Source organism: Thermobia domestica, chromosome 4 (genome assembly GCF_964235325.1).
Source record: "Thermobia domestica chromosome 4, izTheDome1.hap1.1, whole genome shotgun sequence".
Taxonomy (NCBI): Eukaryota; Metazoa; Arthropoda; class Insecta; order Zygentoma; family Lepismatidae; genus Thermobia; species Thermobia domestica.
In genome coordinates this window covers 43,362,685-43,388,811 of record NC_137457.1, presented here as the reverse complement: position 1 = coordinate 43,388,811, position 26,127 = coordinate 43,362,685, and the positions used below count along the sequence as shown (strand labels likewise).

Sequence of the window (26,127 nt, the reverse complement as noted above, 5' to 3'; positions counted from 1 at the left end):
GTCCTTACTTAACCCTTATGCGGGCAAGATATTTTTGTAACGTAAATGGGCAACCGGGGCCTGTGAGGCCCAGTATATATTTTAAGTGCAGAGTACACAAAATCAATACCTATTGTCACTTACTGTTCAGACTAGTCTAGAATGTTCCGGTATATATTTTTGTCAAGTAGCGAAACTTCTCCACGTTTTGTAAGCCGACCAAGCAGAATAGCAAATCCGGTCCAGACATTTTTGTAACGTAAACGTGCAACCGGGGCCTGTCAGGCCCAGTATATATTTTAAGTGCAGAACACTCAAAATTCAATGTCTGTTGCCGCATACTGTTCAGACTAAAGGTTACAATAGTCACGTGTTCAATATATAATTATGTGACAATTCGATCTAATATTTGACAGGAATTTCACTAAAGTTATACGGGGCCTCCTAGGGTTGCCCGGTCAGGTAGGAAAAGATTTTCAAATTAAAAAAAAAGCTTTACTAACTGGATATGTTCATGATTCTAACTTCGACGAAAGATAGGAGAATTCAGTATTTTATGTCTTCGAAATATGTGTTATTGAGAAATTTTAGAAAAATAAACCTACTGGTCCTGGGAGGCCCCGGTTGCTTGAATAAGGGTTAAGAAACGCAAGTACAGACCGTTACAGTGGGGTAATTAGGAGGCTCACGAAAAATTCGTATTTAGTTTCTAAGCTTTGATTTTTGTAGCTTTTCCCTACTTTTCCGTTTACCGTAATATATTTTTGGTAATTAGATGCTTTATTCCCTAAATATCGCCACAATACTTATACAATGTATTAGTTGTGTACCAATGTTTAGTTTAGTACAGTTTATGCATGTCTGATAGCAGTGTTGATAGCTATAGAAAATTTTCATTCCAGATTTTTAGGGGAAATTTCGATAAATTATCTGTTTTGTCTCTATTATTTCCCTCCTTTTTCTCTAAATTGGAACAAATGTACCAGTATCTGGAAGTATCGTCTTTTCTCTACACAACACACTATATAATGCTTAAATAGCATAATTATGAGGAGTACAATTGATGTTTAAAGTAGACCTTCTTCTTTAATTGGAAATATAACTGTGATTTTTTAAAGGTAGAATGACATATATTTATATTGACATGTTTACTTGATTAGATATCGTCACAATACTTGCAGGATGTATTAGAGGGATGCCAAATCGTATCTTAAGATAGTCTGTGTGTGTGTGTGTGTCTGATAGCAGTGATGCCAACTACAGAAACTTTTAATTCCAGATTTTAGGGGCAAAGTTTGTAAAAAGAACATTTAGTTTCTATTATTTTGATCTTGTTGGCTACACTGGAGCAAGTGTACCAGTGTCTAAAAGCCTCTTTTATAGCCTACACAGCGCACTGTAAAAAGTTTCACTAGAATAATTAAGGGAAGTACAGTTGAGGATTATACAAAACCCTGTTCTGGAAATGATGAATTTCTAAGGTAGAATGAGTTTTGTTGAATGTCATGCTTACTTTGTTAGATATTGACATGATACTTGTATATCTGTTTTCAGAGTACTACGGTTTATTTTGAGAAAGTGTTTGACTGTCTGAGGACAGTTTTTCCATCCAGAGCCATTGATTCCTGTTTTCAGGTTAAAATTCAGAAAATTTCCATTTTCCTCTCTATTATTTCCCTCTTGTTGGCTACATTGAAACAAACGTACACTACCTGAAAGCTTTCTCTTTGTCCTGCAGAACGCACCATAAAGAGTTTCAATAAGATAAGGAAGTTGTAGCCCTGGCACATCTGTTAATTTTTGAATCTCAGGCGTCAAAAGTGTCAACATTTCTTGTGTACGACGACGGAAAATTTTTCTTTCTCTCTTTGAATGAAAGCCAGCGACTTCAGGATTTCACTGTGTGTTGTCAAGACAAAAAATAATTTTTAGGTCACTTGATCCCATATAGCAGCAGTGGTGCTAGATACAAAAAAAATTGAAATTCGGTTAGGGTAAATTTTTACCCCTACATTTTCCTCAATAATTTCCCACCCATTGGCAACACTGCAATGCAACTTACAACGAAAAATAGCTACATCCATGTTCTAAAAAGCAAGGCCTTATACACATCAATCAAATGAATGGTTTTTGAGTAAAATCTCTCTAACTGAGAATGTAGAAAACGCCAAAAATATTCTTGGTCCGAATGGAATAATCACACAATTTTACCCATATAGGTACAAAGCAACAAACTATTTGTAAGTTACTAGGGCTTCGACTCAATTTCTTTTGATTATTTCAATAATCTGCAACATAAATCAATAAATAATAGTTGCCAAAAAAAGGCAGACATTTGAAGAAAAAAACATGAAATAGGACGATGTTTTTTATTGAAAAAAACTTCACAAGAAACTTTTTTCAACACTAATTATGAGATGAAAGTGATAATAAGCAAGAAACTGAGCGATTCGGTCATTGTAAGAAAAGGAAATAGCACTTAATAAGTTGGGAATACGTTTGGAGTGGCAACTGTAATTATCTTGAATTAGTCGGAAATCCTGGGACTATGAATTCTCTAATCCCGGGATATGAGGACTAAGGAGCTCTGAAATCTCAAGCTTCAGGATTTCCGGATTACGTTCCCTATTCACAACCCTCTCTTAATGTTCGTCTTCATTTCGGATTTCATTTTTCTCCTTTAGTGATTCAAGCTGGACATTTTTTATTACGTAAATATTTTGGCGGTCGTATTGGATATGTCTACTTCATTAAAAAAAAAAGTTTGTGGGTTTCCTGTTACGTAGCTTTCATGATAAACCTTTGTACCAAATTGTGTTTATTTAGTTCTAGCGGCTCGGTGTAGACTTCCTTTATTACGAAAATACGTTTGGAATCCATATTGGATTTAAGTTGCCAACTTCATCCAAATTTTGCAATTGTTTTATCTTGGTGATAGATGATAGTGCCAAATTTCTTTCTGTAGCTCGAATGGTTCACTTTGGGTGTTCTTTGCATAAGCTGCTTTGCATGAACATTTATGCACAAAAATTATACAAGTTAAGTCCAGTTGCCTTTACATGCTGTCGACAAGAAACGTGGCTGTTCCGTCCTCTATCTTAACCCCTTAATGCTAAAGAACTTAGCTGGAGTTTTGCATCTGAATTTTTAATGATTTCCAGCTTTCGAAGAAACTTTGACATAAATGCAATCCAACAAACCTTCAAGTACCGTTTATTTGACTAAAGCACAAGGAAACAATTTTTATTTTCTTTAGCATGAAAATATCCCCGGATAGAAAAGTAGATACAAATCTGTGATACGACCTACGTGATATTTCATGATTTTTCTATACTCAAGATATGAAGTGCCTTTCTGCAAAATTATTGGGAAGATTGAAGAATAAGGTGAGTTATTAAGCGAAGGAAGCAAACTTCGAGGCTCAACAGCCCAAACATTGTTCGAGCTACGAATACAAAACTTTGCACACTTGCACATACTATATCTGCTAAATTTCTGTAAGTTAGAAATGCAATTCTCATATCGTTATAATCTAATATTTTATGGTGATTTCAGCATGAACCCAGTATTGGACATCTTGCTGAAATCACCATAAAATATTAGTATTGGACATCTTTGTGACAAATAAAAAAAATTACTGTAGCTATTTAAGTAGAAAAAATCATGAAAACGGAAAACCCCAAATTTCCGGCTACTTATCATTGGCGTAACTAGGATAGTCTCCAAGGGTGGGAGGCATGACCCCTTAGTTCTGAAAATTGGAAGAATCTTTTAGGAGTCCTTGATATGGTGTTTTATATATATCAGAAATTGGCTTAAAATTGTATATTCCCTATATTCTGTTGCTACCAAATAACTACTTAAAATCTACTCTAATTATGAAAACTCATAATGTTGTATTACTGTTTTACTCCTGCAATTCTGAGCGAAAATACATTATTAGCAAACGTTAACTGTCATGCTCTCAGTTTAGTCTTACACAGGAGTAAAAGTTGATTTGAAAAAGTATGGAGATGGATGAGGTCACGCCGTCCCCCACGCCTATCTCTGCTCATTGTATTTTTTAGGAAGTAGAGGGACGCAGTAGATAGTTTTGGAAGTGGGAGAACCCTGCCCTACCGCGTTTACTTTAGTATTACCCCTGCTCTTACATCTGACAGAAACAGAAATAAATATACGAAAAATGACAGTTTAAAATAATAACTTTCAGTGATGGGCTAATATTTATTCATTTCTGCATTTAAAGTAAATTGTAAAATATTTCATATTAATAGAAGCGCGGAGGTTCAGTGGTAGAGCGTCCACCTCCGGTGCTTGTAGTCTCTGGTTCCATCCCAGCTCGAGCCGTGTTCGCTTTGTGGTGGACAAACACCGCCCTCGTGGGGTTTTTGGGGTTTTCCCGTTTCCTCCTACTTTCTTCATTCCACTATTTTACCCAACCCTCATCATTACCGTCTCCTTTAGCCTAACCGGCATAATCGTTGGACATAAAACTTAAAGATTTCATTTCATTTTAAGTTTTTATAAATCATTGTTGTATACTAGTGTTGAAGATTAATTACACAAACCTTTGCGAACAAAGAAATACAATCAATTTTTATACACAAAGTATTTTTAACTTAAAAAATGATGGTATATAAAACTACTTAATCGGGGAAATATAGTTGGCTAATTTCCCACACAACTTAAATATTGAAAAAAAATACAATTAAAGAGAAGCAGGTTAACGATTCGGGAGGAGAAGACTTTAGACGGATTTGAAGAACTCGTTTTCCTATAAAAGGTGTTTCCCATTATCTTATCAATGAAATATTAAATTACATACCATAAAATTTAGAATTTTTTGAGAGGATGTATGATCAGTAACCCTGATGGAGAAGCAGAAGTGATTGTAAAATTTAAAATTACAAACATTTAGTGAAACAAAGATTCAACCAGCATAATTGATTGATAATAATATTTTAACAGAAAGAGAAAGAAGAGAGTGAGAATATAAGTCAAGTCTTGTAATATTCCTGAATTACACATGATCTTCTTAGCGTATTCTTGTAGTTACATCGTTAGCGTCAATCGTCGGCAAATATAATTGCAGCCAGGAGACACCAACGAAGGGGTCCACCTGGCCCGTATCCTCAAAAGATCTTATTTTTTTAAAAAAATAATTGTGTTTTCTCGGTACTAGGGAGCATATAGAATTTTCATCCGATTGAAACTGTATGAAATCTTAGTAACTTTACAGACATGTGTGCGCTTCCTAATGAAACTATAATACTTGATTTTACAGTGAAATTATTATTGGTTTATTTCTGGAGAACAAAGTAAAGTTTAAGTATTTATATTGGCTAATCAGTAAGCGCGAGAATTTCTCTGAATTTTCACGTCATATCGAAAAATTCCCTTTTTCTCCTGCTAAATTTACCTACGAAATTTCTCTAGAGTACGAAAATTTCCCTCAAACTACGAACACTGCTTGTTATTTCTGCAATACCCATGAAACTAAAATGACAGAAACATATTGTGTGTGTAGCATAGGACAAATATACTCCGTTTTCGAAAGCAAAATATAAAAACTGTTCTCCGGGTGCTCAACTTCCGCTACTTGAAAATTATTTACCGTTTACTGGATGCAGAATAATGTCTTGTCTGTGTCTCAATATAATGTACCTCTCCCAACTTTCGACACTCTCTACAAAAATTTCTAGGTGCACACCTGATTACAGATTATACCTTAAGAATTCAACTACAAACTTCAGTTCATAAACAATAATAAAAGGAAGAAGAGAAAGCAACAAACGATATTGAATTCTGAATTTTGAATAGGTATTATATGCATGTATGTAGAAGGTAATCGCTTGAGTTTAGCAGTTCAAGAGTTCGGCTTTTCTTTTCTTTTATTTCTATTTTTAGTGCACTTTAATAATTTGCTTTAAGAATCTTAACTATTCAGACATTACTATGTTATAAAAAAAATAATAACAATAAGAGTGAAGACTGGTTTATCACACGTAAACAAGAAAAACTTACTACTACGCCAATACAAAAGTAATTTACATAGTAAAAGTTTCAAATTAATAAAAACGCAAATAGTAAAAATTGGGGGGTCGCAATGCTGCTCAATATCACATTGGTCCAGGCATTTTAGTATATCCAGGCACCAGAGCATTTTTTTTTTTAAAAAGTCGATAGGCGGACAAGTATAGACACTATTAAACATGTCGAATGCATTCATCATTAAAATTGTTAAGCGTAAATTGAGGTAAATTAGTAACATTATTTCAGTCCAGTAGAAAAATTCTGAGGAGGGCCAGCTTTGCATCTTGGAGACCGGAACCGCTTGGCCCCCGTGTAGTTCCGCCTATGCTACCTATATTGTTGTTGATATTTGAGGCAGAATCAGTTAGGAATTATGGTTTGGAATTCTGTTTGTAGGCATCCGTGACTGACGTCTTTTACAGCGTCAACCGAGCAGTTACGAATTCTACTGATGGCAAGATTTTGCCACATGAAGTGCTTGAGTGCGACCATGATAAAATATCCAAGTTTTGAGTGAGCAACGAACGAATTATGACTGGAGGATGTTTACATCTTAGAAGTGTGAGATTAAAAGAGAAGCAGATGAAGAGGTAAGCATATATTTTACTTATTAAAATAATTATTAAATAATGAGGTACTGCCTTATTAGAGATAATGATGATTATGTGCTGTTCTGCCCGAAAGCAAAGGAGCCACAATGGCTCAGTGGTACGGTTCACGTTTGGTACATGGAGCCCTTGGTTCGATCCCGAATCGAGCCAAGTAAGCTTTATGGTGGAAAAATACTGTGTGGGGGGTTTTCTCAGAGTGTTCCCGCTTGCTCCCATTGTCTTCATTCCACATTTTAATTCTTTTCTCATAATCACCGTCTCCTTTAACCTAGGCGGCATTTGCCCGAAAACAGGTCTTTGACCCTTAGATCTTGTCCCAGGGGCACCATTGAACCATTGCTATTACCTTCGATGCGATGATGATGTCTTCCTAATTATGGACTTAAAGTTTAACGAGGAATCCGAAGCACTTATGTCCCCACTAAGATGGTCTGATGTCCTACTTTTGGCCAGACAGTCCGGGTTTTAGAGGTCTTGTCTCGTATCCGGCTTAGTAGTCGAGCCGGATGTTCATTTATCATGCTTTTTAGTTGTATCATTACAAACATTTTATTTTTCATTATTCTGATGGCTCGATGACTCCAGACATTTCAGGATTTGCAAATTATTTTCAGTACATTTTTGTAAGTTGTAAAGTAAGAAGAGTTTAGTTCCAAAATTTCGAACTTTTCGAACGTGCGAAAACACCAAGCGAAAACGTTTTTCGAATTTAAAGAAAGTTGGTTCACAAACTCTTTCCCTACCAAGTAGTAATGCTTATTGCTAACGGGTATTTTCATTAATGAATGCTGCTTGGACAAAAGAACGAAACCGAATTAATATCTACAAAGTTGTCCGAACTTTAAGTTTGTTTCAACTTAGAAAAAAAAAAGAAAGAAAGAATGGAACGTTCAGTGACATATTTAAAGGATTCTTAAAGAACAAGCGTATTGAAAGCCGCTAAAGGAACAGAGTATTTTAACATGTACTTTCCCAGCTTGCTTGAGTCAAAGATGCATAAACGCAATTAATGAATTGAATTGTCATATGGGGAATAAAGGTTTACGAATTCATAACGGTCGGCTTTCTAACTCAATGTGTCAGGCTTTTTGATCGTTGTCTTCTAGTCACCCTAGTCCCTACCAGGAATCAAATTCCGGACCCCTTGATTACTAGCCGACGAACTTAACCACTCATCCACCAGGAACACTATTAGCCATGAGGTTTGAGAAAATGTGTCTATTTCGTTTATCTATTTATTCTTCAAGGTAAAGACACAAGAAGGAGTTTTTGCCTACAACTCAGAGGTCACATCGTCCTTTAGATAAGTCTTTGATTTGGGAGGAAGTGGCCCTAGTACCACCCCGGCAGTTGGCTGATGGAACTGAGGAAATTAGGGAAAATCTCAAAACCTCTCGTTCAACCCAACTATATTTCTCTACCCTTCTCCATGTTCATATCTCGAAAGTCTCCATTCGTTCTTTGTGACTTTTCGTAAAGTCCATGCAGAAAACACCAGAGTGCGAAATTGTCCTAACCTAGGAGGCGCGGAAGTGTGAGAAATGTCCCTTTTCAAATGTAATTATCGAAAATAATGTAAAATTACCCTTTTTCGCAGAATTGTCCCTCACCTCCCTGGAATTTCGTACCTTGTACAACACACATACAAAATGTAACTAAGTTTTTCTTTAGTTGTTTGTTCAATTTACCGGTATTACAAAATATGATATTTTCGTTTGTAAAAGTTAGATTTGCTAATATTAATTTTCGTGCCGTATTTACTTTAGAAATATGTGAAGCCACAATTTTCAGATTACTGTTTCTATAATCCACTCTTTACCTTCCACAGTCCAAGTAAGTTTCGATAAAGTTCAATAAATTCTCTCCATATTTCTTGATTCCTATTCATTGACGCCACAAAGCAAGAAACGTTTGTATAATGGCCCTCCTACTCGGAAATAAATCTCGTGTTTGCACAAACATGTACATACACGGTCCATATGATTGTGTGATGTTCGTGTAAACAACTTTCGAACGAGTTCGATGTGGAAAATGTTTCAACAAACCTTTGCACAAAGAGTTCATACGGTAGCATACATCGTCAAACTGTTTGCACAAACAGCCTTGTTTGCACAAACCGTGGACCGTGTATGGACCCTATACGAGGAATCATATTCGAAACGCGTGACGGACGTTTTACTTCACAATTTCTTAAACCTATTTCAACTTACATAGATGAAAGAAGTGTTAATAATAATAATAATAATAATAATAATAATAATAATAATAATAATAATAATAATAATAATAATAATAATAATAATAACAATAATAATAATAATAACATGAAGTGAAACAGCAGCATATTTCAGACATGGCTTGAGTATAGTGTTGGAGGTTTAAATGTCACTGTAGTCTATCCAGATTGTCTTTTTTGAGTCTTACTAAGCGAATATCGAACTGATACTTAAATTATAGGCGTTCGCAGATGATTGCCGCAAATTATATCTTAAGTATTTAGTAACAATCAGGGACGGATTAAAAGAGAGTTTTAGGGGGGCCTCCAAGTAAACAGGGGCCTGTACTCTGATCAAAATTTGAACTTTCTATATAAAAACAGTTACAAAGATACATTCGTCATCACGAAATAAAATATGACCAAAATGTGAAATATATATCATTCACTTTCCTACTTTAGTTGAACAGAAAAGTATATGTTGAAGTCAGCTGTGACCACATATTTTTTCTAGTCCCGGGCCTCCAGATGGGTTAATCGGGTCGTGATAACAATGTGTTTTATTGAATAGTTCCTTTTGCAATCCAATGAACGAATCATACTGCAGCCGTTGCCGCATTCCTGGGTCACTGAACCAAATTGCTACTCTTTGATGCGTGCTTTATGCTGATCTAAAAAAATGACGTCATATCTTTTTCTTTTTTCCATGTGTTCACCAACTGACACAACCCGTGTGGTAAGACAAATCAGATGTAATGTTTACACTCACTGACTAGTAACCGCATATTCAAGGAGAAGCAGGTAAGTAAGGCGATCTTAACACTAGCAGTCCACTGTTTTTTTTTCTGACCCCAACATATTTTATGATATTTCTAATTTCTTACAAATGAAATGAAATGAAATATTTAATTTTTACGTCCAACGTTATGCCGGCTAAGCTAAAATAGACGGTAATAATGAGAAATGAAGGAAATGATGGAATGAAGTAGGTGGGAGGAAACGGGAGAACCCCAAGAAAACCTACGCACGTACACGGTGTTTATCCACCACAAAATTCACTTGGCGTGAACCGGGATCGAATCAAGGACCCCATGCATCACATATGAACGCTCTATCAATGAGATTTTGCGGCCCAATATCTCTTAGAGTTTTACTTCAATTGTGGTGGCAGTTTCTGACTTTCCTTTCGAGAGTATATTGTGTATAATGTTTTTTCTTCAAAAGAAACTATAAACTTAGCAAGGGAGAAAAAATATTAATCAGAAACCGTGGGTGGGGTTCGTGTTTCCAACAGGTTGGGTTGCGGTTCAACTCATTATGTGACCCGCGTTGCTCTGACTCGGCCTGATCCGTGACGTGAGTTAGCCTGACTCAATCAAACCCATTATCCGAGTTTCTTGAGTCAGGTCGAACCAACCGAAGCCTTTTGCGAATACTAGTTGAAGTCGTTCATTCAACTACCTGTACAGCTTGAACTACATGTAAAGATCTAAAGGAAGATTTTAAGTTAATCGTTTAATATCTTTGTTACGTAAATTAGTTCGGGTTGACTTAGGGTTGCCAGACGTCACGGTTATCCGGAAAAGTCCCGGCTTTCAACGAAAGAATTAACTGTCAAAAAAAAAAAAAAATATTTCGGAATGCCTATTTAAAACAGTTTTCCTTTAAATTAAAAAAATATTCAACATACAAGAACTACTTTTTCTCACCTAAAAACGGAAAGCTTTCGGAAGATGTGTGTAGCCAATAAATTTTCGTAAACCAGGGATGCAAATAAGCAACATAATTTTACTAGCCCTAGGAAAAGCTACTAGCCCACATCCCATAATAGAAACCATTTGCTTACCTTCTGTATGATATGAAATACTCTCTCGCACCGATAAACCACTCGCTCCGGGCGAGTGGGCGAGTGGTTATTTGCGAAGTTTGAAATCACATTCATTCCTTCGTTCTAAGGGTTTTTAAATTTCAGAGGGGAAAAAGGATTTTAAAATGTGTCCAAGAGGGGGCAAATGTTATGAAATAATTTCTTAAATATCACTTTCAATAGAAAAGAACATATTTTTTTCTTGTGACTTCTAATTATTTTATAAATCGGCAGCGCAGAACTGCTTCATTTTTAAAACATTAATCAATAATGGCGATACTGCTCTACGTCGCTGCATGTTAACCGCATTTAAACTATTTCGTCCTATCTGCCGTCTTCTTAGGCAAAATTTCTTCTGAAGACCGAGTTTTTGTTACTATATTTTCCATGTGTGGATAAACACTTCTAAAGATACCTTGCCCGCACTCAATACTTTTTATTTATATTTTTTCCCATTATCTGATAAAATTTCATTTATTTTCAGGCTAAAATCAAGTAACAACTTACTTTAGCACAAGAAGTTACAGTTAAACATATAAAACTATGTGTATTGTTTAATTTGATATTTGATTTTCTTTTCTGCCAACCTTTTGGAGAGTCTGCGTAAATCTTTCAAGATATTTAGATTTTGTTTATCGTTCTCAATTTATCATAAATATATTTTTACTTGCTAAAAGCTAAACTTGTCCCGTATGGGCCATTCCACATGAAATCAACACAAAAAGCACATTTTCCCCTTCACATTTTCGGAATGTGATGGTTTTTACGTTACATGAAGATATCAAAGCAAGATTGAAAAATATCAAATTTCAACCTAGGCTGATTAGTTTTCGAAATTTTACGGTTCGAAAGTTTTATTTTTTTATCCAAAAATTGAATATATTTGCTTCTTCAATTTGTTATATCTTGCCTTCTAATCTCGTACCGAACTAACACTTACGTCATTACAAGCCATTTTCAAATTCGAATTTCTCAAAAAGGGTAATTTTAAACTTGTGAAAAAATCTTATATATTGGTTTGGCCTTTATAATGATACGGTCAAAGTATAATTATGGGATCGTGATGGAATCACGATATACAAATAATAGAAACGAATCCGGTGAAGTTCTTCCACCAGAAAACCCCCAGGCCGTCAAGGATTTCTAACAAATTGCTGACATTTCAAGGATTATGCCAGCCATAAAAGATTGTCTTTCAGTAGGAGACAGTAGTGGGAAGAAAGCTAAAATTTCTAAACGTCTTTTGTAAAATTCGCGGGAGGTATATAAGTTGTTTAAAGAGCTGTTTCTTTATATAAGCATAAGGTTTTACAAATTTGCAGAGCTTCGCCCAAAAAAATATTGTGTAACTTGAAGCTAGGAACGCATACTGTTTGCGTTTATACAACACTTCAAAACTGAAGTTAATAATTGAAAATGCCAAGTTATAAACTTTCACCATTTTTTGTATAATGCCTTCGATTGCAGCCTGAAGCTCATGTGGTTCAGATTTGACGTTAATCAGTAATTCCATGTCACATATAGCCTTGCTGCTGAACGGGACGTTACCATCAACTCAAAATCAACTCGATGGTTCAATAATAACTTACAAGCACTGCCTACACCTCACAATGTGAGAACCTTTGTCTGAGGACTGTTCTATAGGAACTTGCTCATCTTGCCCTGGAACTGACGTCATCAAAACTCTGCTGGAAGACACCCGACAGGAAATCTATGATTTTCCATCAATGATCTATGTCTGTTAATAGATGTACACTCATGTCCAAAATGATTGTCGCATATCTATAACTGTCTTCTTGTAAGAATTTAAGTTGATAATGATTTTGCAGGGTACTTTTAATACTGATACTATGCGTGTAATAGGCAAATGTATATTTGTAGTAAATGTCATAGGAAAAGAATTATTAATACGAAAATTAGAATGAATGGTACAAAATGATACCAAATGGGCAAGAAAAACTAATTTTCGTTTTATTGTTCTTATTTACTGCTTTTGACATGAAATTTTCCACATACAAGATTATAATATCTGACTGTCATTAGCACAATACCGTGAGATTCTATTCTTTTCAGAAGAAGCTTGTGGAATTCCTTCAAAACAAACATAATACTGCCCATGAGAAAATTTTATACTTTTCAGATGGTTCAACTGCACAGTTTATAAACCTTAAGGACTTTCTAAATCTATGCGTACACCAACAAGACTTGGCAATAAAGGCTGATTGGCACTTTTTTCCCTTTTTCCCTAAGGGTAAAGTCCCATGTGATGGTTTACGAGGCGCTATGAAGAGACTAGAAAAAAAGTAAGCCTCCAGCTCCCATTCTCAGATCAAAGTTTGGAACCGTTACAACTTTATGATTGGGAAAAGAAGAGTATCTCAGGGATGAGTTCATATTTGTTACTCACTCAGAATATGCTGCGACTGATGAATTTCTTTAAAAAGTTTCGAAATTATTCACGAAATTTTAGGTACACGAAGACTCCATGCCTTTGTATCCCTTGATAGAACGTGTGCAGTGACTATGCCCTTCTCGTTTTCTTCAACATACAACATACACCAGCTGGGTATCCAGGACGCTTCCATTAAGTTAAATTCATGGTTATATGACTATAGTTTTCTAAGGAAATTGGTGGCTCGGACATGTCGCCACTTCTAATTGAGAAGATGGAGTAGTGAATAATTCACTAGGGTCGGTCGTGGGAAAATTTTCAAACATTTTCAAAAGGGAACGGTCCCTGGATGCTGTTGCTAAGATGGTATACGTATGCTCATAGTCTTGGACGCCTACCAGCTGTGTTCTCATCGTGTATTGGTTAGTTATTTGAACCCCCCTCTCCTCCTGGAAAGCCGAAGAGCGTAAGCGATTTAGCCCCTTGGTCGTTTTCCCAATAGATGCCTGTAGGTTATGAACTGAAGGCGTGATATTCAAATGAAAGAAGCTACTCAGCAGATTGTATGAAATTGGTCTTAGTTGCTAAGTTAAATATTAGATTTCATGATTTTTTTAAAACGTGGGACGAGAAATTATATATGACTCTCATAGCGAAACACCCATACAAAAACGTGCTGCTAAGTGTTAGGGTCTCATGTGGGAAAATTCTAGCCCTGGGAACGTTCCATGGGTTTGCTATGATGAATATGATTGTTTTAAAACGTATTGGATTCCATTGATTGAACATAATCTAATAACGGAAGCTTCCCATATCATTTGATAATGTTTTCACAACATAGGATGAAAACCTGTTTACTCATACTCGATAGGGTATACTTATATTGCATATGAAAAGTGATAAATTCGTGTTGTTAAATGATAGGCCCATGTGGGAAAATTGTAGCCCTGGGAACGTTCCCTGGGTTGCTAAGATGAATATGGCTGTTTTAAAACGTATTGGATTCCAATGTTTGAACATAATCTAATAACGGAAGCTTCCTATATCATTTGATAATATTTTCACAACGTAGGATGAAAATCTGTCAAAATCCCATAGAGATGCCTGTATAAACAAAATGAAACATGACTTTCCTAAGTCTTGATGTAAAATGTATTATCTTATGTCTGTAATGAAACCGTTAAGAGATATGTTTTCGATGACTAGTATGCGACCTCGATTATGGTAGGCATGATCAAACATGTTCTGACATGATACTCGAAGGCAAACAAGAAAGGTGTATGTGTGTGTGTGTGTGTATGTGTGCGTTTGTAAATCCCACATTCTGAGCAACCACCATCGGTTTAAACACCAACAAAGAGAGGATTTTTTTACTCGAGGAACTTTTAGTGGTACCCTGGATTGTCCTGTGAAATTTTTCGATATCTACAGAGTCTGCTGATTCTAAAGCTATTGGAAAATAGTGGTACCCTAATTTGTAGCATTTGCAGGTTCAGACACACAGTGTGTATAAAATTTTGCAAAATGTGTGTGAATGTAACTTGCATTTTTTCAGTAATGCCATCTACGTGTATTAATTTGGTGGGGCGGGGGAGAGAACGGGAAGTAGCAAAGAATGTCGTATTTTAAACAGCGAAAGTGCTCGAGAATGTAGCTCTGATTGTACCATAAGTGAGAGGTGAAGGGAGAAAGTTCACGATATTGTATTTTTGTGCGATCAGTGTGTTATTATTCTGTTCCATTGTTGCCAAATTAAAACTTCTTAGAACTGCATGAAATGTAATTATAACGCCAACATTTGCAAAGAAGCATATTAAGATTAAAACTATACCTTACCACCATATTACAGTTACGCTTACGAGAAAATATTCTTCGACAACATGTCTCCATAACAAAGAAATATAATATGTCAACAGCGCAAACACACATCACGTGATCGCACTGCAGGGAGGGAACACACTTTCTATCAACCTAGACCTTTAAATTTTATAGTTTTCGGTCTGCGCGGGGAAAAGTGACCTTGAGAATCCAGTTTTGCTCACCTGCAGTGGTAAAACAAGAACATTGAAAGATTATAGTAGATCAAAAAAATCCATATAACATGTTCTTTTGCACGATATTAAAGGTCTATGCAAATAATATACGACTGAAAATTGAAAAATAACGGATTACTACGCTTCCATTTCTACAATGTTTAAGCAGACCTCCTCCGTGGCTAAGCGGTTACCGTACGCACCTTTGGCGTGGGAGACCCGGAGAGAGCACATGCGGTTCCGATTCCACGTTAGTCAGTAGGTCCCGTCTTATATTGCCTCGCTACTGAAAGGGACGTTAAAATCAAAATCAATTTCATTCAACGTTTACTCACTAGTGTAGTGGTTGTCGTTCAGATGACATGTTTGGTACATAGGGTTACTTGAAACCATGAAGTCAGTGTTTTATTTTATATATAAAGATCAATGTTTATATGTGTTTATTGCTTTGTTAGGTATACAAGTCAACATCGCTGGCTTCGTATACTTCTAAGTAATTAAATCAAAGTGTCCCTAAGCTATTTATAATTGTAGATGCGTAACGTAAAGCGGAAGATGTAGTTTAAAATATATACCAAATTAGAACAGCTTACGAGCTCTTCGTGTTAGGAAGATAAATCTTCGTATATAAATTTAGAAAAACACAGATAGATGATTTTTTTTTTAAAAAAAGGAGTAGTGATACGTTCATATGAAATGATTACTGAAATGAATAGTGACATTTTCTATACATACATGTCAAAGCTCAGCGCGCATCGAAATGACGGTGAGAAAGGTTGAAAATGTATTGAAAATGACCGACACTGGTTTCCATTCCATAGGTTTGTGGATCTCAATATGACTGGTGGGAGTACTGTGACATGTAAGCCCAAGCAGTCAGATGTGCATGTCAGGTAGCTCGAGAAAAGACTTATCCTTATCTGTTCTGTTTAGTTCTTTGTTTTCTAAACGAGCAACCCCACAGGCATTGTGTATATCATCTGGTTCCGAGGATTGACAAAGTTCAATGATGTCATTGGTTGTTGTTACTTGAGTTTGCTTTGTTCTTTAATTTTGAATATTTTGCACAAACAATATTCTTCTTGTTGAAAGCCTACCACGTCCTTTAATATCGAATAAATATTTATTATCGCTTGCCTGAAAGGAACAAAACTATAGTTTACTCGCTTCATACTTCCAAATTATGATATTCATAAGTATGGGAAGTGATGGCTATGCCCTTTCGTTCGTTTGTTGACAGGTATGAGAGTAGGGATGACAACAGATAGTGCGAACCGTGTTCTGAAATCGATTCAACGTTGTATGAGCAAATTCGAACTCCCATGAAATCCTTATTGAAACAGAAACTGGTAGCAATAGATTATTTCTGTTTTTAAGGTTCAGCATAGACGAAGAAACAGTAAAAGATAAAGAGAAATGGTTTCGGCAATCAATCCACCGTTCCAAGGATAGATTCTGTTTCATCCTTATCTCCCTACTAAAACCTAGAGTTATAGAAGCCCGCTACAATTTTCGTTTTTAATATTGAGCTCCATAAATCGTAAATGGTAACATATGCGATAGATGACTTTTATGTGTATTCAGCATCCCAAAAATAAGGTTTATTTCTATTTTGCTAAAGTGGTGAAAAACTACGAGTTGAGTTTTCAACACTGATTTTCATAGTGGAAAATGTTAATCTATATAAATAAAAATGAATATGATTATGTTTGTGACTTAATAAATCTTAAACCACAGGTCTGATCTCAATCAAAATTTCAGCATAGATGAGGGTTGTGACTAGAATGATTTTTGTTATTTCATTTTGAAGGTGCTGTTTAGGGGAGAGGAAGGGAGATATCAATATATATAAAAATATCGAAAATAACCTATATTAATGTCGAATCTATAGTTTCGCGGGTTGCTCAGATGAGCAAAACTTCTGATGCCGTTTAAATCAAAATTCAGCTTGGGAAAGGAGAGTGAGATATAAAAAAGGATCGAAAATGGATATCAACCAGCGCTTCAGAAATAGTCAAAACTGAGTGACGAACGGAAAATATAATTTTTTATTATTTTAACTCAGCGAAGCAGATAATTTACTCTAGTATACAGTAAGTAGCAGTTTTATATTAATTCAGCATCGTATGCATAGTTTTCAGGGATGACCAAAATTTTCCGGAACGGGAATTTCGCTTAAGGATTTCGGAAAAATTCACATATTCAAAAATTTCGGAATTCGAAAAAATCTGGAATTCGGAAATTTCCGGAATTCATAAAAAATCTGGATTTGGGAAAACTCCGAAGTGGAAAAAAATATGGAGTTCGGGAAAATATGAAATTTAGAAAATTCCGGAATTTCGAAATTTTCGGATTCTGGAATTTAACCGACATCGGATTTTTATCGAATCCGTGTTTTTTCTAAATTACGATTTTTTTTCGAAAATCAGATTTTACCGAATTCCGATTTTTTCTAATTTCCGGAATTTTTGCGATTTTTCTTTCTGGATTGTGGAAAGGAGACATTCCAGAATTGGCCATCCCTATTAGGTTTCATCTTTGACTCAGTTTTCCTAGTCTTTGAAAATTCGATTTTTATCTACATTCGGGTTAACGATAAGCGATAGCAAGAAATTGATTTTTATGGTTTTAGCGTCGTAAGAATAAGTTCCATTTAGATCTCTGTCACTCACCTCGAAAGTGGTGGAAATACACACTTTCCGGTTTTGAAAGTGATCTCATGGGACAAAAGCTGTAATTGTGAAAAAATATTTCTTGATATGGATTCAGTTTCGCATGGACAAATTTGAACTGAAAAAATAAAATAACTTTGGGTATTATGCCCTACACTTGTGTCATGTAGTCTGAAGGAGGTAGTGATGAGAATGAATGAAATGGTGAAATCAACTGGAGGGAAGCGGGAGAATCCAGAAAAAATCCAAAGATAAGGTGTTTGTCCATTACGAAGCCCACTTGCTGCAAGCTGGGATCAAACCAGGAACCCCAAGCGCCAGACCTGAGCTCTCCATCATTAAACCACCGCGGCCTCAATATATAGGTTTGATCTCCGACTTTATTACTCTGTCAACCAAAATTTGTAGAAATCTGCTATCACATCGGGTTCAGTTTTGATCTCGGTTGGACCGTGGTGGATCAGTGGTAGAACCTTCACCTCTGGTGCATGGGGATGGAGAAAGGTTGGGTGTTCGATATCAAAAAGTTTCATTGCACTAAGGAAAAATGTTTTTGTTTATTGAGAAAATAGAAATTGTCCTGATGATTTGCGTGCAAAGTAAAACAGATATGAAATACAGAAGGAGAAATAAGGAATATACTAATAATAAAAAATACTATTTAAACACCAGACTCGGCTTGGGAGGGAACTCATGTCCGTAAAACTTAAAAGTTTTGTTGCATCACACTTCGAGAAGAAATGTTATTAACTGTTCTTAGTTTAGTTCTCAACAGTCAGAACAGGAGGAAATTTTACGTCTGTTTGTTTGAAGCAATACCACTTATTTTTTTCCTGTCGTAATTTACCTTACGAATCGCCTTTGGTAGACACCTTTAAGATATTGTGCTCGTATTTTGATAGTTGAAGAATACATAAGCACTAGATAACAAATATACTGAAATTCACAGTTTTTCTTTATTTTTTCGATTATGCAGCTTCGGGTGATAAAATTAAATATACCTAGGTACTGTCTTCTCACAAAACGTCATTTGTATGTTTTATAGCACTCCAATTTAAAAATATTCAAATTTGCTTTTTCTACGATACAAATACACAAATTTTTAAATTTGTACAACTGCAGATAATTACCTGGGATTGAAGAGGTTAAATAGAAAGTATCGAAATGTTGCGAAACATGAACATATTAAAGCATTAAAAGTATCGAAGAATCGTAATATTGTAACCCTGAAAAATACCGAAGTATTGAAAAATATTGAAAATCGATCTTAAAAGTTTTCGATACTTAAAAATATCTATCAATTGGTATATCAAAATATCGCACAGCTGTACGTGGGACCTGTCACCGAAGATTTTCTTTTAAAAGTGATCCTCTTCTAGGGTGTGGTTTCCAGTAAATTTTGTAGGATTAAATCACATTGACCGTCATATAAATGTTACTCGCTACACACTTACCACTTTCACCACACTCACACCATATATAATATTTGGTTTAATAATTTGGCCTCATTGGTTTATAAAAGTTAGCTTATTTTACTTTATGGCTGCTTCCTCGATAGAGGCACACTACTATTCTACTGAGACTCACTGAATACGTAGTTAGCCCTATCCCCCCCAACAATCATTGGCTGCGGTCGCTACTTGTCCTTTGCCAACAAAGACATCTTACGTGTTTCCTACTCCATATGTTTGAATTAATTTAACAAATCTGTATACGACTACGGTTGTGAGTTCTTATTTTGATCTTCCCAAAATTCGACCAGAAGACCCAAGTGGTCTCAACGAAGTTCCTGTAGGCTTCAAAATTGATGGTACGGGAAAATGTCCCAACAATTCTTCCGGTCTGATCTGGTAAGGTGTTAAACCATATTCAGCTACCAACAAGGATAAGAATGCGGGAACACAAACACACGCGCACACACGCATACACACGCACACTCACAAACAACCACATTGTTCACGGAACACTTGGTAGCGCATGTCCAATAAAATTACAGTTCCAATTTAGTAGAAATAACAACCATGCACAGAAACATTACAATTCCGATTCCGACTACTGTTCCAGTTCCGGTTTCCATAACACACAGGAGCAGCACGAGTATGACATTGGCGGCGGTGTTTTTGGTGATTTTTATGACTATAACGTAAGGTGAAGTTATTACCTTACAGTTTATATCGGGTACTCCCTTTTGTAACAATTTTAACCAATTTTAATGAAACTCAGTGTAAAAGGGTTTTCGAAGATGCTGATTCCAACTATCATAGTTATTTTACATAGGTCTTATAGCTTATGTGGGATATGCCATTGTGATGAAAATTTTAAGCGATTGTAATGAAACTGATCATATAAAGGCTTTCGTGCATGTTGATTACGAATACCATATTTATTTTTACGTAGGTCTAATAGTTTATGTAGGGTGCGTCCGTTTGAAGACAATTTTAACCGATTGGAATGAAACTCGGCTTACAGAGTTTTTCTGACATGCTGGTTAAGAATACCATATTCTTTTACCCAGGGCTTACGGTTTATGTGGCATGCACCCTTTTTATGACAATTTTAAACGATTTGGATTGAACTCGGTATGTAGGTGTTTTCGGACATGCTAAATACGAATATCGTCTCTGCTTTTATCTAGGACTTAAAGCAAAATTGCGGTTTCTCAGTGTTCCGCACTCACTTCGAGTGTCTTTTCTTATCTTATCCAGCATATTCGTGGTACGTAAAATTTAAAGATTGCATTCTGGTTCACTCACACACACATTCACACAGACACATGGTTTACCGAGCACTTGGTGACGAATGTGCACTTTCAATGTAGAAGTTACACGAGTACGCAGAAAAATTGTAGTTACGACTCCAGTTGAACACAGTAACATCAGCCGCTTGACAACATGCAGAAACCTATGGTATATTTCGCAACCCTAGAGAGGTATACAATGAACATATATTCCAACTCCAAATCTAGAAAGGCTGTGACAGCATGCAGAAATGGAGAAGCATATTATACAAACATATTGTAAGTAAATATACATTTATGCGTACTCTCTAAATATAATAAAGTATTAATAAAAGAACACAATACCGTTCAGAACACAATACCTTTGGGGACCACTAATACTGTGATATGAAAACGAATTTAACTTTGAAATCATAATATAGTAATAGAATGAAATTTTTATTGTGATTGTACACTCATGTCCAAAATGATTGTCGCATATCTATAAATGTCTTGTTGTAAGAATATTATTCGGTAATGATTTTGCGGGGTACTTTTAATACTGATAGTATGTGTATAATCAGAAAATGTATATTTGTGGTAAATTTCATAGGAAAACAAAACGTTGCTAATGGACAAGAAAGTTTTATTTTCTTTTTATTGTTCTATATTACTGTTCTTTTTTAAATAAAATTTTCCACATACATGTTTTTGCTGATTATACACATACTAACATTATAAGAAATACCGGGCGAATTCGGTATCAAATTATATTTCTATAACAACATATTTATAGACATGCGACAATAATCTTGGACGTGAGTGTACATAAACTCCCGGAAAATTCCTATTTTGGGGTATCTTCCCCTGAATATTACCGAAAAATATCTTCCTGGGAATTTACCCATCATCAGGGATGCTAAAATTTGCCCTTATACGGCCCCTCTCTGATATGCTGACAAAGGATTAAGGCTCCTCTTTCATCCCCTAAGCACATTTTCACACCCTTAATACAGCAGAAATGATAGTCAAAGAATATGAACACATATACCAACCTATTTTTTTAACATAAAATATATATAACAATCTATATAATATTATGAGCACCTTTCAACAGCTTACAAGCAAAAATTGAGCATAAGAACAGTAAAAGTAATTAAGCGCATTTTCCTATACCATATTGAAATGGTAAAAGAATAACTTCACCAATGTTTCGCAAAAGTACAAGCATACCTGCAACCCCATGTTTACCAACATAAACTTACGCTAGATCACGAGCACGTTTCCATCTACTGTTTAAAGTCAAGGAATTGGTAAAGGCTAAGAAAACTGTCTTAAAAAACCCTGTTAAAAATAATAGAAATTACTAAAGCATTTCGTCTACCAATTTTTACCATAGCATAGATTACACTATAAAGATACATTTGTGGTTAAGTTTTTATGAAGGACTACAACATAGTTTCAACTCCTAAATGACATAGTACAAATTATGTCAAAAGCAGACATTGTTACGAAAGGATACAATTACACTTTTTAACGCTTATTTAGCATAGCAGATGACTTTATTTTATTACAATAACTTTCGAATGTCTATTCAGCATAGCACAAATTACACAAGAAAACCGTAAGCCTTATAACGACCCCTATGTAACACAATTGCACTAATGGGGCATTAATTGTTTACTGCAATTTATCATAGCAGAAATTATACAGCCATTATAAATATAATAATCTGATTTTTAAGCCTTACAAAACAGATTTACTATGGCGAATTACATTCTGTAGACCCCATTTTGGATACGTTTTATATAGATAAGTAAATATGCATAATTCGAAATTCATAGAATATAAATATTCAGTAAGAAGGTACTGAGGTAGTTACTTAAAGTTTGAATTTGAAAAGATAGCACTAAACTAAATGAAACTACAAAGTTTAATATTGCTCTCCTTCACTTATTTAAATGGTACATTTTCTTTTCATTATATGCATAAAAAGATGTGAGACTGGTACACAGTTTTGAGCTAGTTAAATTTTGTTTTGAAAATTCGGAATACAAAATTGGTCCCCAAATTTTGTAATGACTCTTCCGCGCTTATTCGAATAGTACATTTTTTCTGGTTGCTATAGACATATCCGGCAATTGTAGAGAATTCCATGTTAGTTAAAATACAAAATTTAAGATTTAGCAGCGCATAAAAGTAGACAATTCAAATTTCAGATGACCATCCTTCGTTTCTGACATTGGAACAAATAGTTTTCGGCGTAGACAATAGTACAGAATTGTGAGCTAATTAAATTTCAAATTTGAAACTCTCGCAATACAGGCAATTGAAGTGTCTAAAACTTTAAAATGTTTAATATGAATTTAATTTTTTTTTGGTACAAATTGAACATTTTTGCACATTTTGAAATGACACCTCTTGGATTATTTGAGTGATATATAATTTTGTCGGGTAGGACACAAATGTATGAACTATTACGAAGTTCCAAGATGCTGCACTAAAACTAAATGTGTCAATATCAAAGGAACTTGGAACTAGTAGAATTAGTGGTAATGTTAATGGTTGTAATTGTGTAAGGTTCATAAATATTTAAAAAAATCAAATTTGTAAATAAAAGGAAGAAAATTAAAAAATAAATAAAGGAAAGAAGTTTTTAAATTTAATGGTTGAACTACTTGCTTTTAAATAGATTCACTTCAAGAACTTTGGATAAAAAGAGTCTTGTGAGAGGATGAAAAAAAAAGAAATATAGAATGACATAGAAACTTTAAAGAAAAAAAATCCTGGTATGTTAAATAGGGTTTAAGAAATTTATCATGCCCATAAAAGTTGACTTGAGATCACTGCTTTTCTCATATCAAATCGTTGTTGCCCTTACAATGAAACACTAAACAAAATTTTAACATGATGTAACAAGTGAATATTTAACCTTTCACCTCAAAGTTCGTAACTTTTGGTGTAAATAGTAATCAATGTAACATTGCTATGTTAGAAAATACAATTTAATATATCGTAACAATTTCGACTTATACAAGGTTAGATATTTGACCTTTCACAATTTTTGCCGTATATAATAGTCAATGACAATTGCTTTGTTTGGATACAGAATTTTGATATGTTGTACTGTTTATGGGCAATACATAATTAAATATTTTACCTTTGACATCGAGGTCATAACTTTTGTCTTATATAATAGTCGATGATACATTGATAAATGTGAAGACAGATATTAAGGTGTTGAACCGTTTAAAAAATTCACACAGTCTACACCAAATATATAAAATCAATTTTAATATGTTTCGTCCTTTACATATGGTTTAATATTTAATCGTGGAGGTCGAGGTTCAATTTAGTTCTGAATTTTAATCTATTGCACAAGTTATGAATGGTTAAATATTCGTCCTTAGACTTCCGACCCAGATAGTTCATGTCCAAAAGAGGCTCTATAGGATGTAATGTAGTCTAAGTTAAATAAATATATATTAAACGGGTTTGAGAAAAGATGCCATAGTCTTTTATAAAGGCTGTATGCTTTTTGTTATGTTAAGTAAAGGTTGTAGTAAATTATGATAAAATGAACGATAACTATTTATGAATAATATGTTTCTATATAAATTATTCGTAATACAAAAGCTCCGAATCTGGTTAATTATTCCGGTATGATCCTCGCTTAATTGTAAAATCCTTTCTATGCGACCTTGTTTCTAGAGGGTCGTCTCCTCATTTTGATGTTACTACCTATGTATTAATAGGCGTATGGTAGTGACTACGTCATACCTACTACGTATTGAAATTATTTGAAAATGTTTTCTCGTTTTTGATAAAACAATAAGTAAGGATATCACTTTGTCGTTATATGACAGTATTAGTCTTTTTCTAAATGGTACAAGAATGTGCGGAATTTTCATTATAGTTACGAGTATATTTACAAGTATATACGGCAGGCTATTTTTAATGGAAAAGCTAAATAGTTTCAATATGTTCCAAATTATTGAAAATAGTTCCAATTTAAAATTAGCAAAAGCACGATATTACTCAACACGCATAATAAAATCTGAAAATGAGACCGCCAAATTACGGAGGATAATTAAACATGAAACATACTAAAGAACGAGTAATTGAAGAAAACATTGACACTGAATCAAGTGAAAATCTTACTAGTGATCCATGTATTCTTGCAATTTTTTGAACAATCATTTAATGAATATTCACAAAAGTGTTGGTTAAAAAAGTCAGAATCCTTGAGAGCAATTATTGTTTAACAAAAAGTCAAAACAATTCCTTCTAACAAGCAAAAAATCAAAATAATCAAAAAATCAAGACAGTCTACATCTACGGAACATGAGTTTGAAAAAAATATCCTTCTTTGCTGAGGGATAAACGAGAGCGCTTGGCAAACTCTCACCGCTGGAATGGAAGTTATATTTAACCTCAAGTTCTAGCACGAAATGTTTTTTTTTTTCACTTAGCCCTTCTGACACAATTATGTGAATTTATCACGTTAGTATATATCTTTCAATACATCTTAGCACATATTTTACAGTATGACATACTTACATTTTAGGATTTCCAATCTTTGGTACTCTAAAGTATTTTAGCGTTTTTTTTTACTAAATTTTGAGGAGCGAAACAATGGTGAGACGACTTCTGGAACGGGTGAAGCGTAAAAAATGTATGGATAAAATCGCAAGAATAAAGTAAACCTTGGCAAAAGTTAAAAGACTAATAGCTAAAATCAGTAAAGCATGTTAATCAAATTTTCCTGACATGGAACAGTTTCAGTGGATTATAATTACTATACATAATTTCAACATAAACTAATCCTAGTGATGACGTAATGGAACTTATAATTATTTTTAATAATATTCAAGTTTTCTACTAAAAGAAATATACAAATTCCATTACCAAAATCACTAAACGCTGGCAATAATACAAAAAGTTACTTCCAGTTTATGTGCCAAGTAAGCAAGTGATGTGTTTCTGTAAGGCAATCAATGTTGTTACAAAATAAAATAACAAACAAGCTCAGTTCACACACAAATGTTTTGAAAATACGAAATAAAACATCCATTCAATTCTATTGTTACATATATTGTAATTTAAATTTGTCATAATAATAGTGTTTTTAAAAATGGTAATAATGATAATAGCATTATAATGCTTTTAAAAAACTCGGCTCCCTTACATTCTAGCACAAAATATATTATTATCCAAAACAAAGAGTATAAAGTTTGCTGTAAATATGGTTGTTGCGGAATAAATACACATATATAATTATATACCCCAGTAATTCTCAATACTTATCGCTTCGAACCTGAATTATTTGGTATTGAAGAATTAAATCCAAAACTATGATACACACATAAAAAAACATTAACAGAAACAGTGATGTTGTATGATTGTAAGCGGTATAGAAGGTTACCAGTTATAGTAACAATTACAACTACCTATTTCCCAAAACCTATATGGGTTATTAAATTCACAAAATACTATATTTAAAGAAATTAATTTTTTATGGGTTTTTGTGCTTCTTTTAGTAGTTAAAATTAACTGGTTACGTCAAATAAGTTAGCAAGCGGCAACCCCAGCACTTAAATAGCTGTTGA

At 34.5% G+C, this 26,127-nt stretch overlaps 1 long non-coding RNA gene across 1 annotated transcript in view; it reads right to left on the bottom strand.

The window, feature by feature from the left end:
- LOC145683305 (uncharacterized) overlaps window positions 1-25,476 on the bottom strand; it is a 175,912-nt gene extending 150,436 nt beyond the window's left edge. Inside the window, exon 1 of the long non-coding RNA XR_014131006.1 lies at window positions 25,427-25,476. This is a non-coding gene — a long non-coding RNA (uncharacterized LOC145683305). The remainder of the gene's footprint in view (window positions 1-25,426) is intronic.
- Window positions 25,477-26,127: the final 651 nt, after the last annotated feature.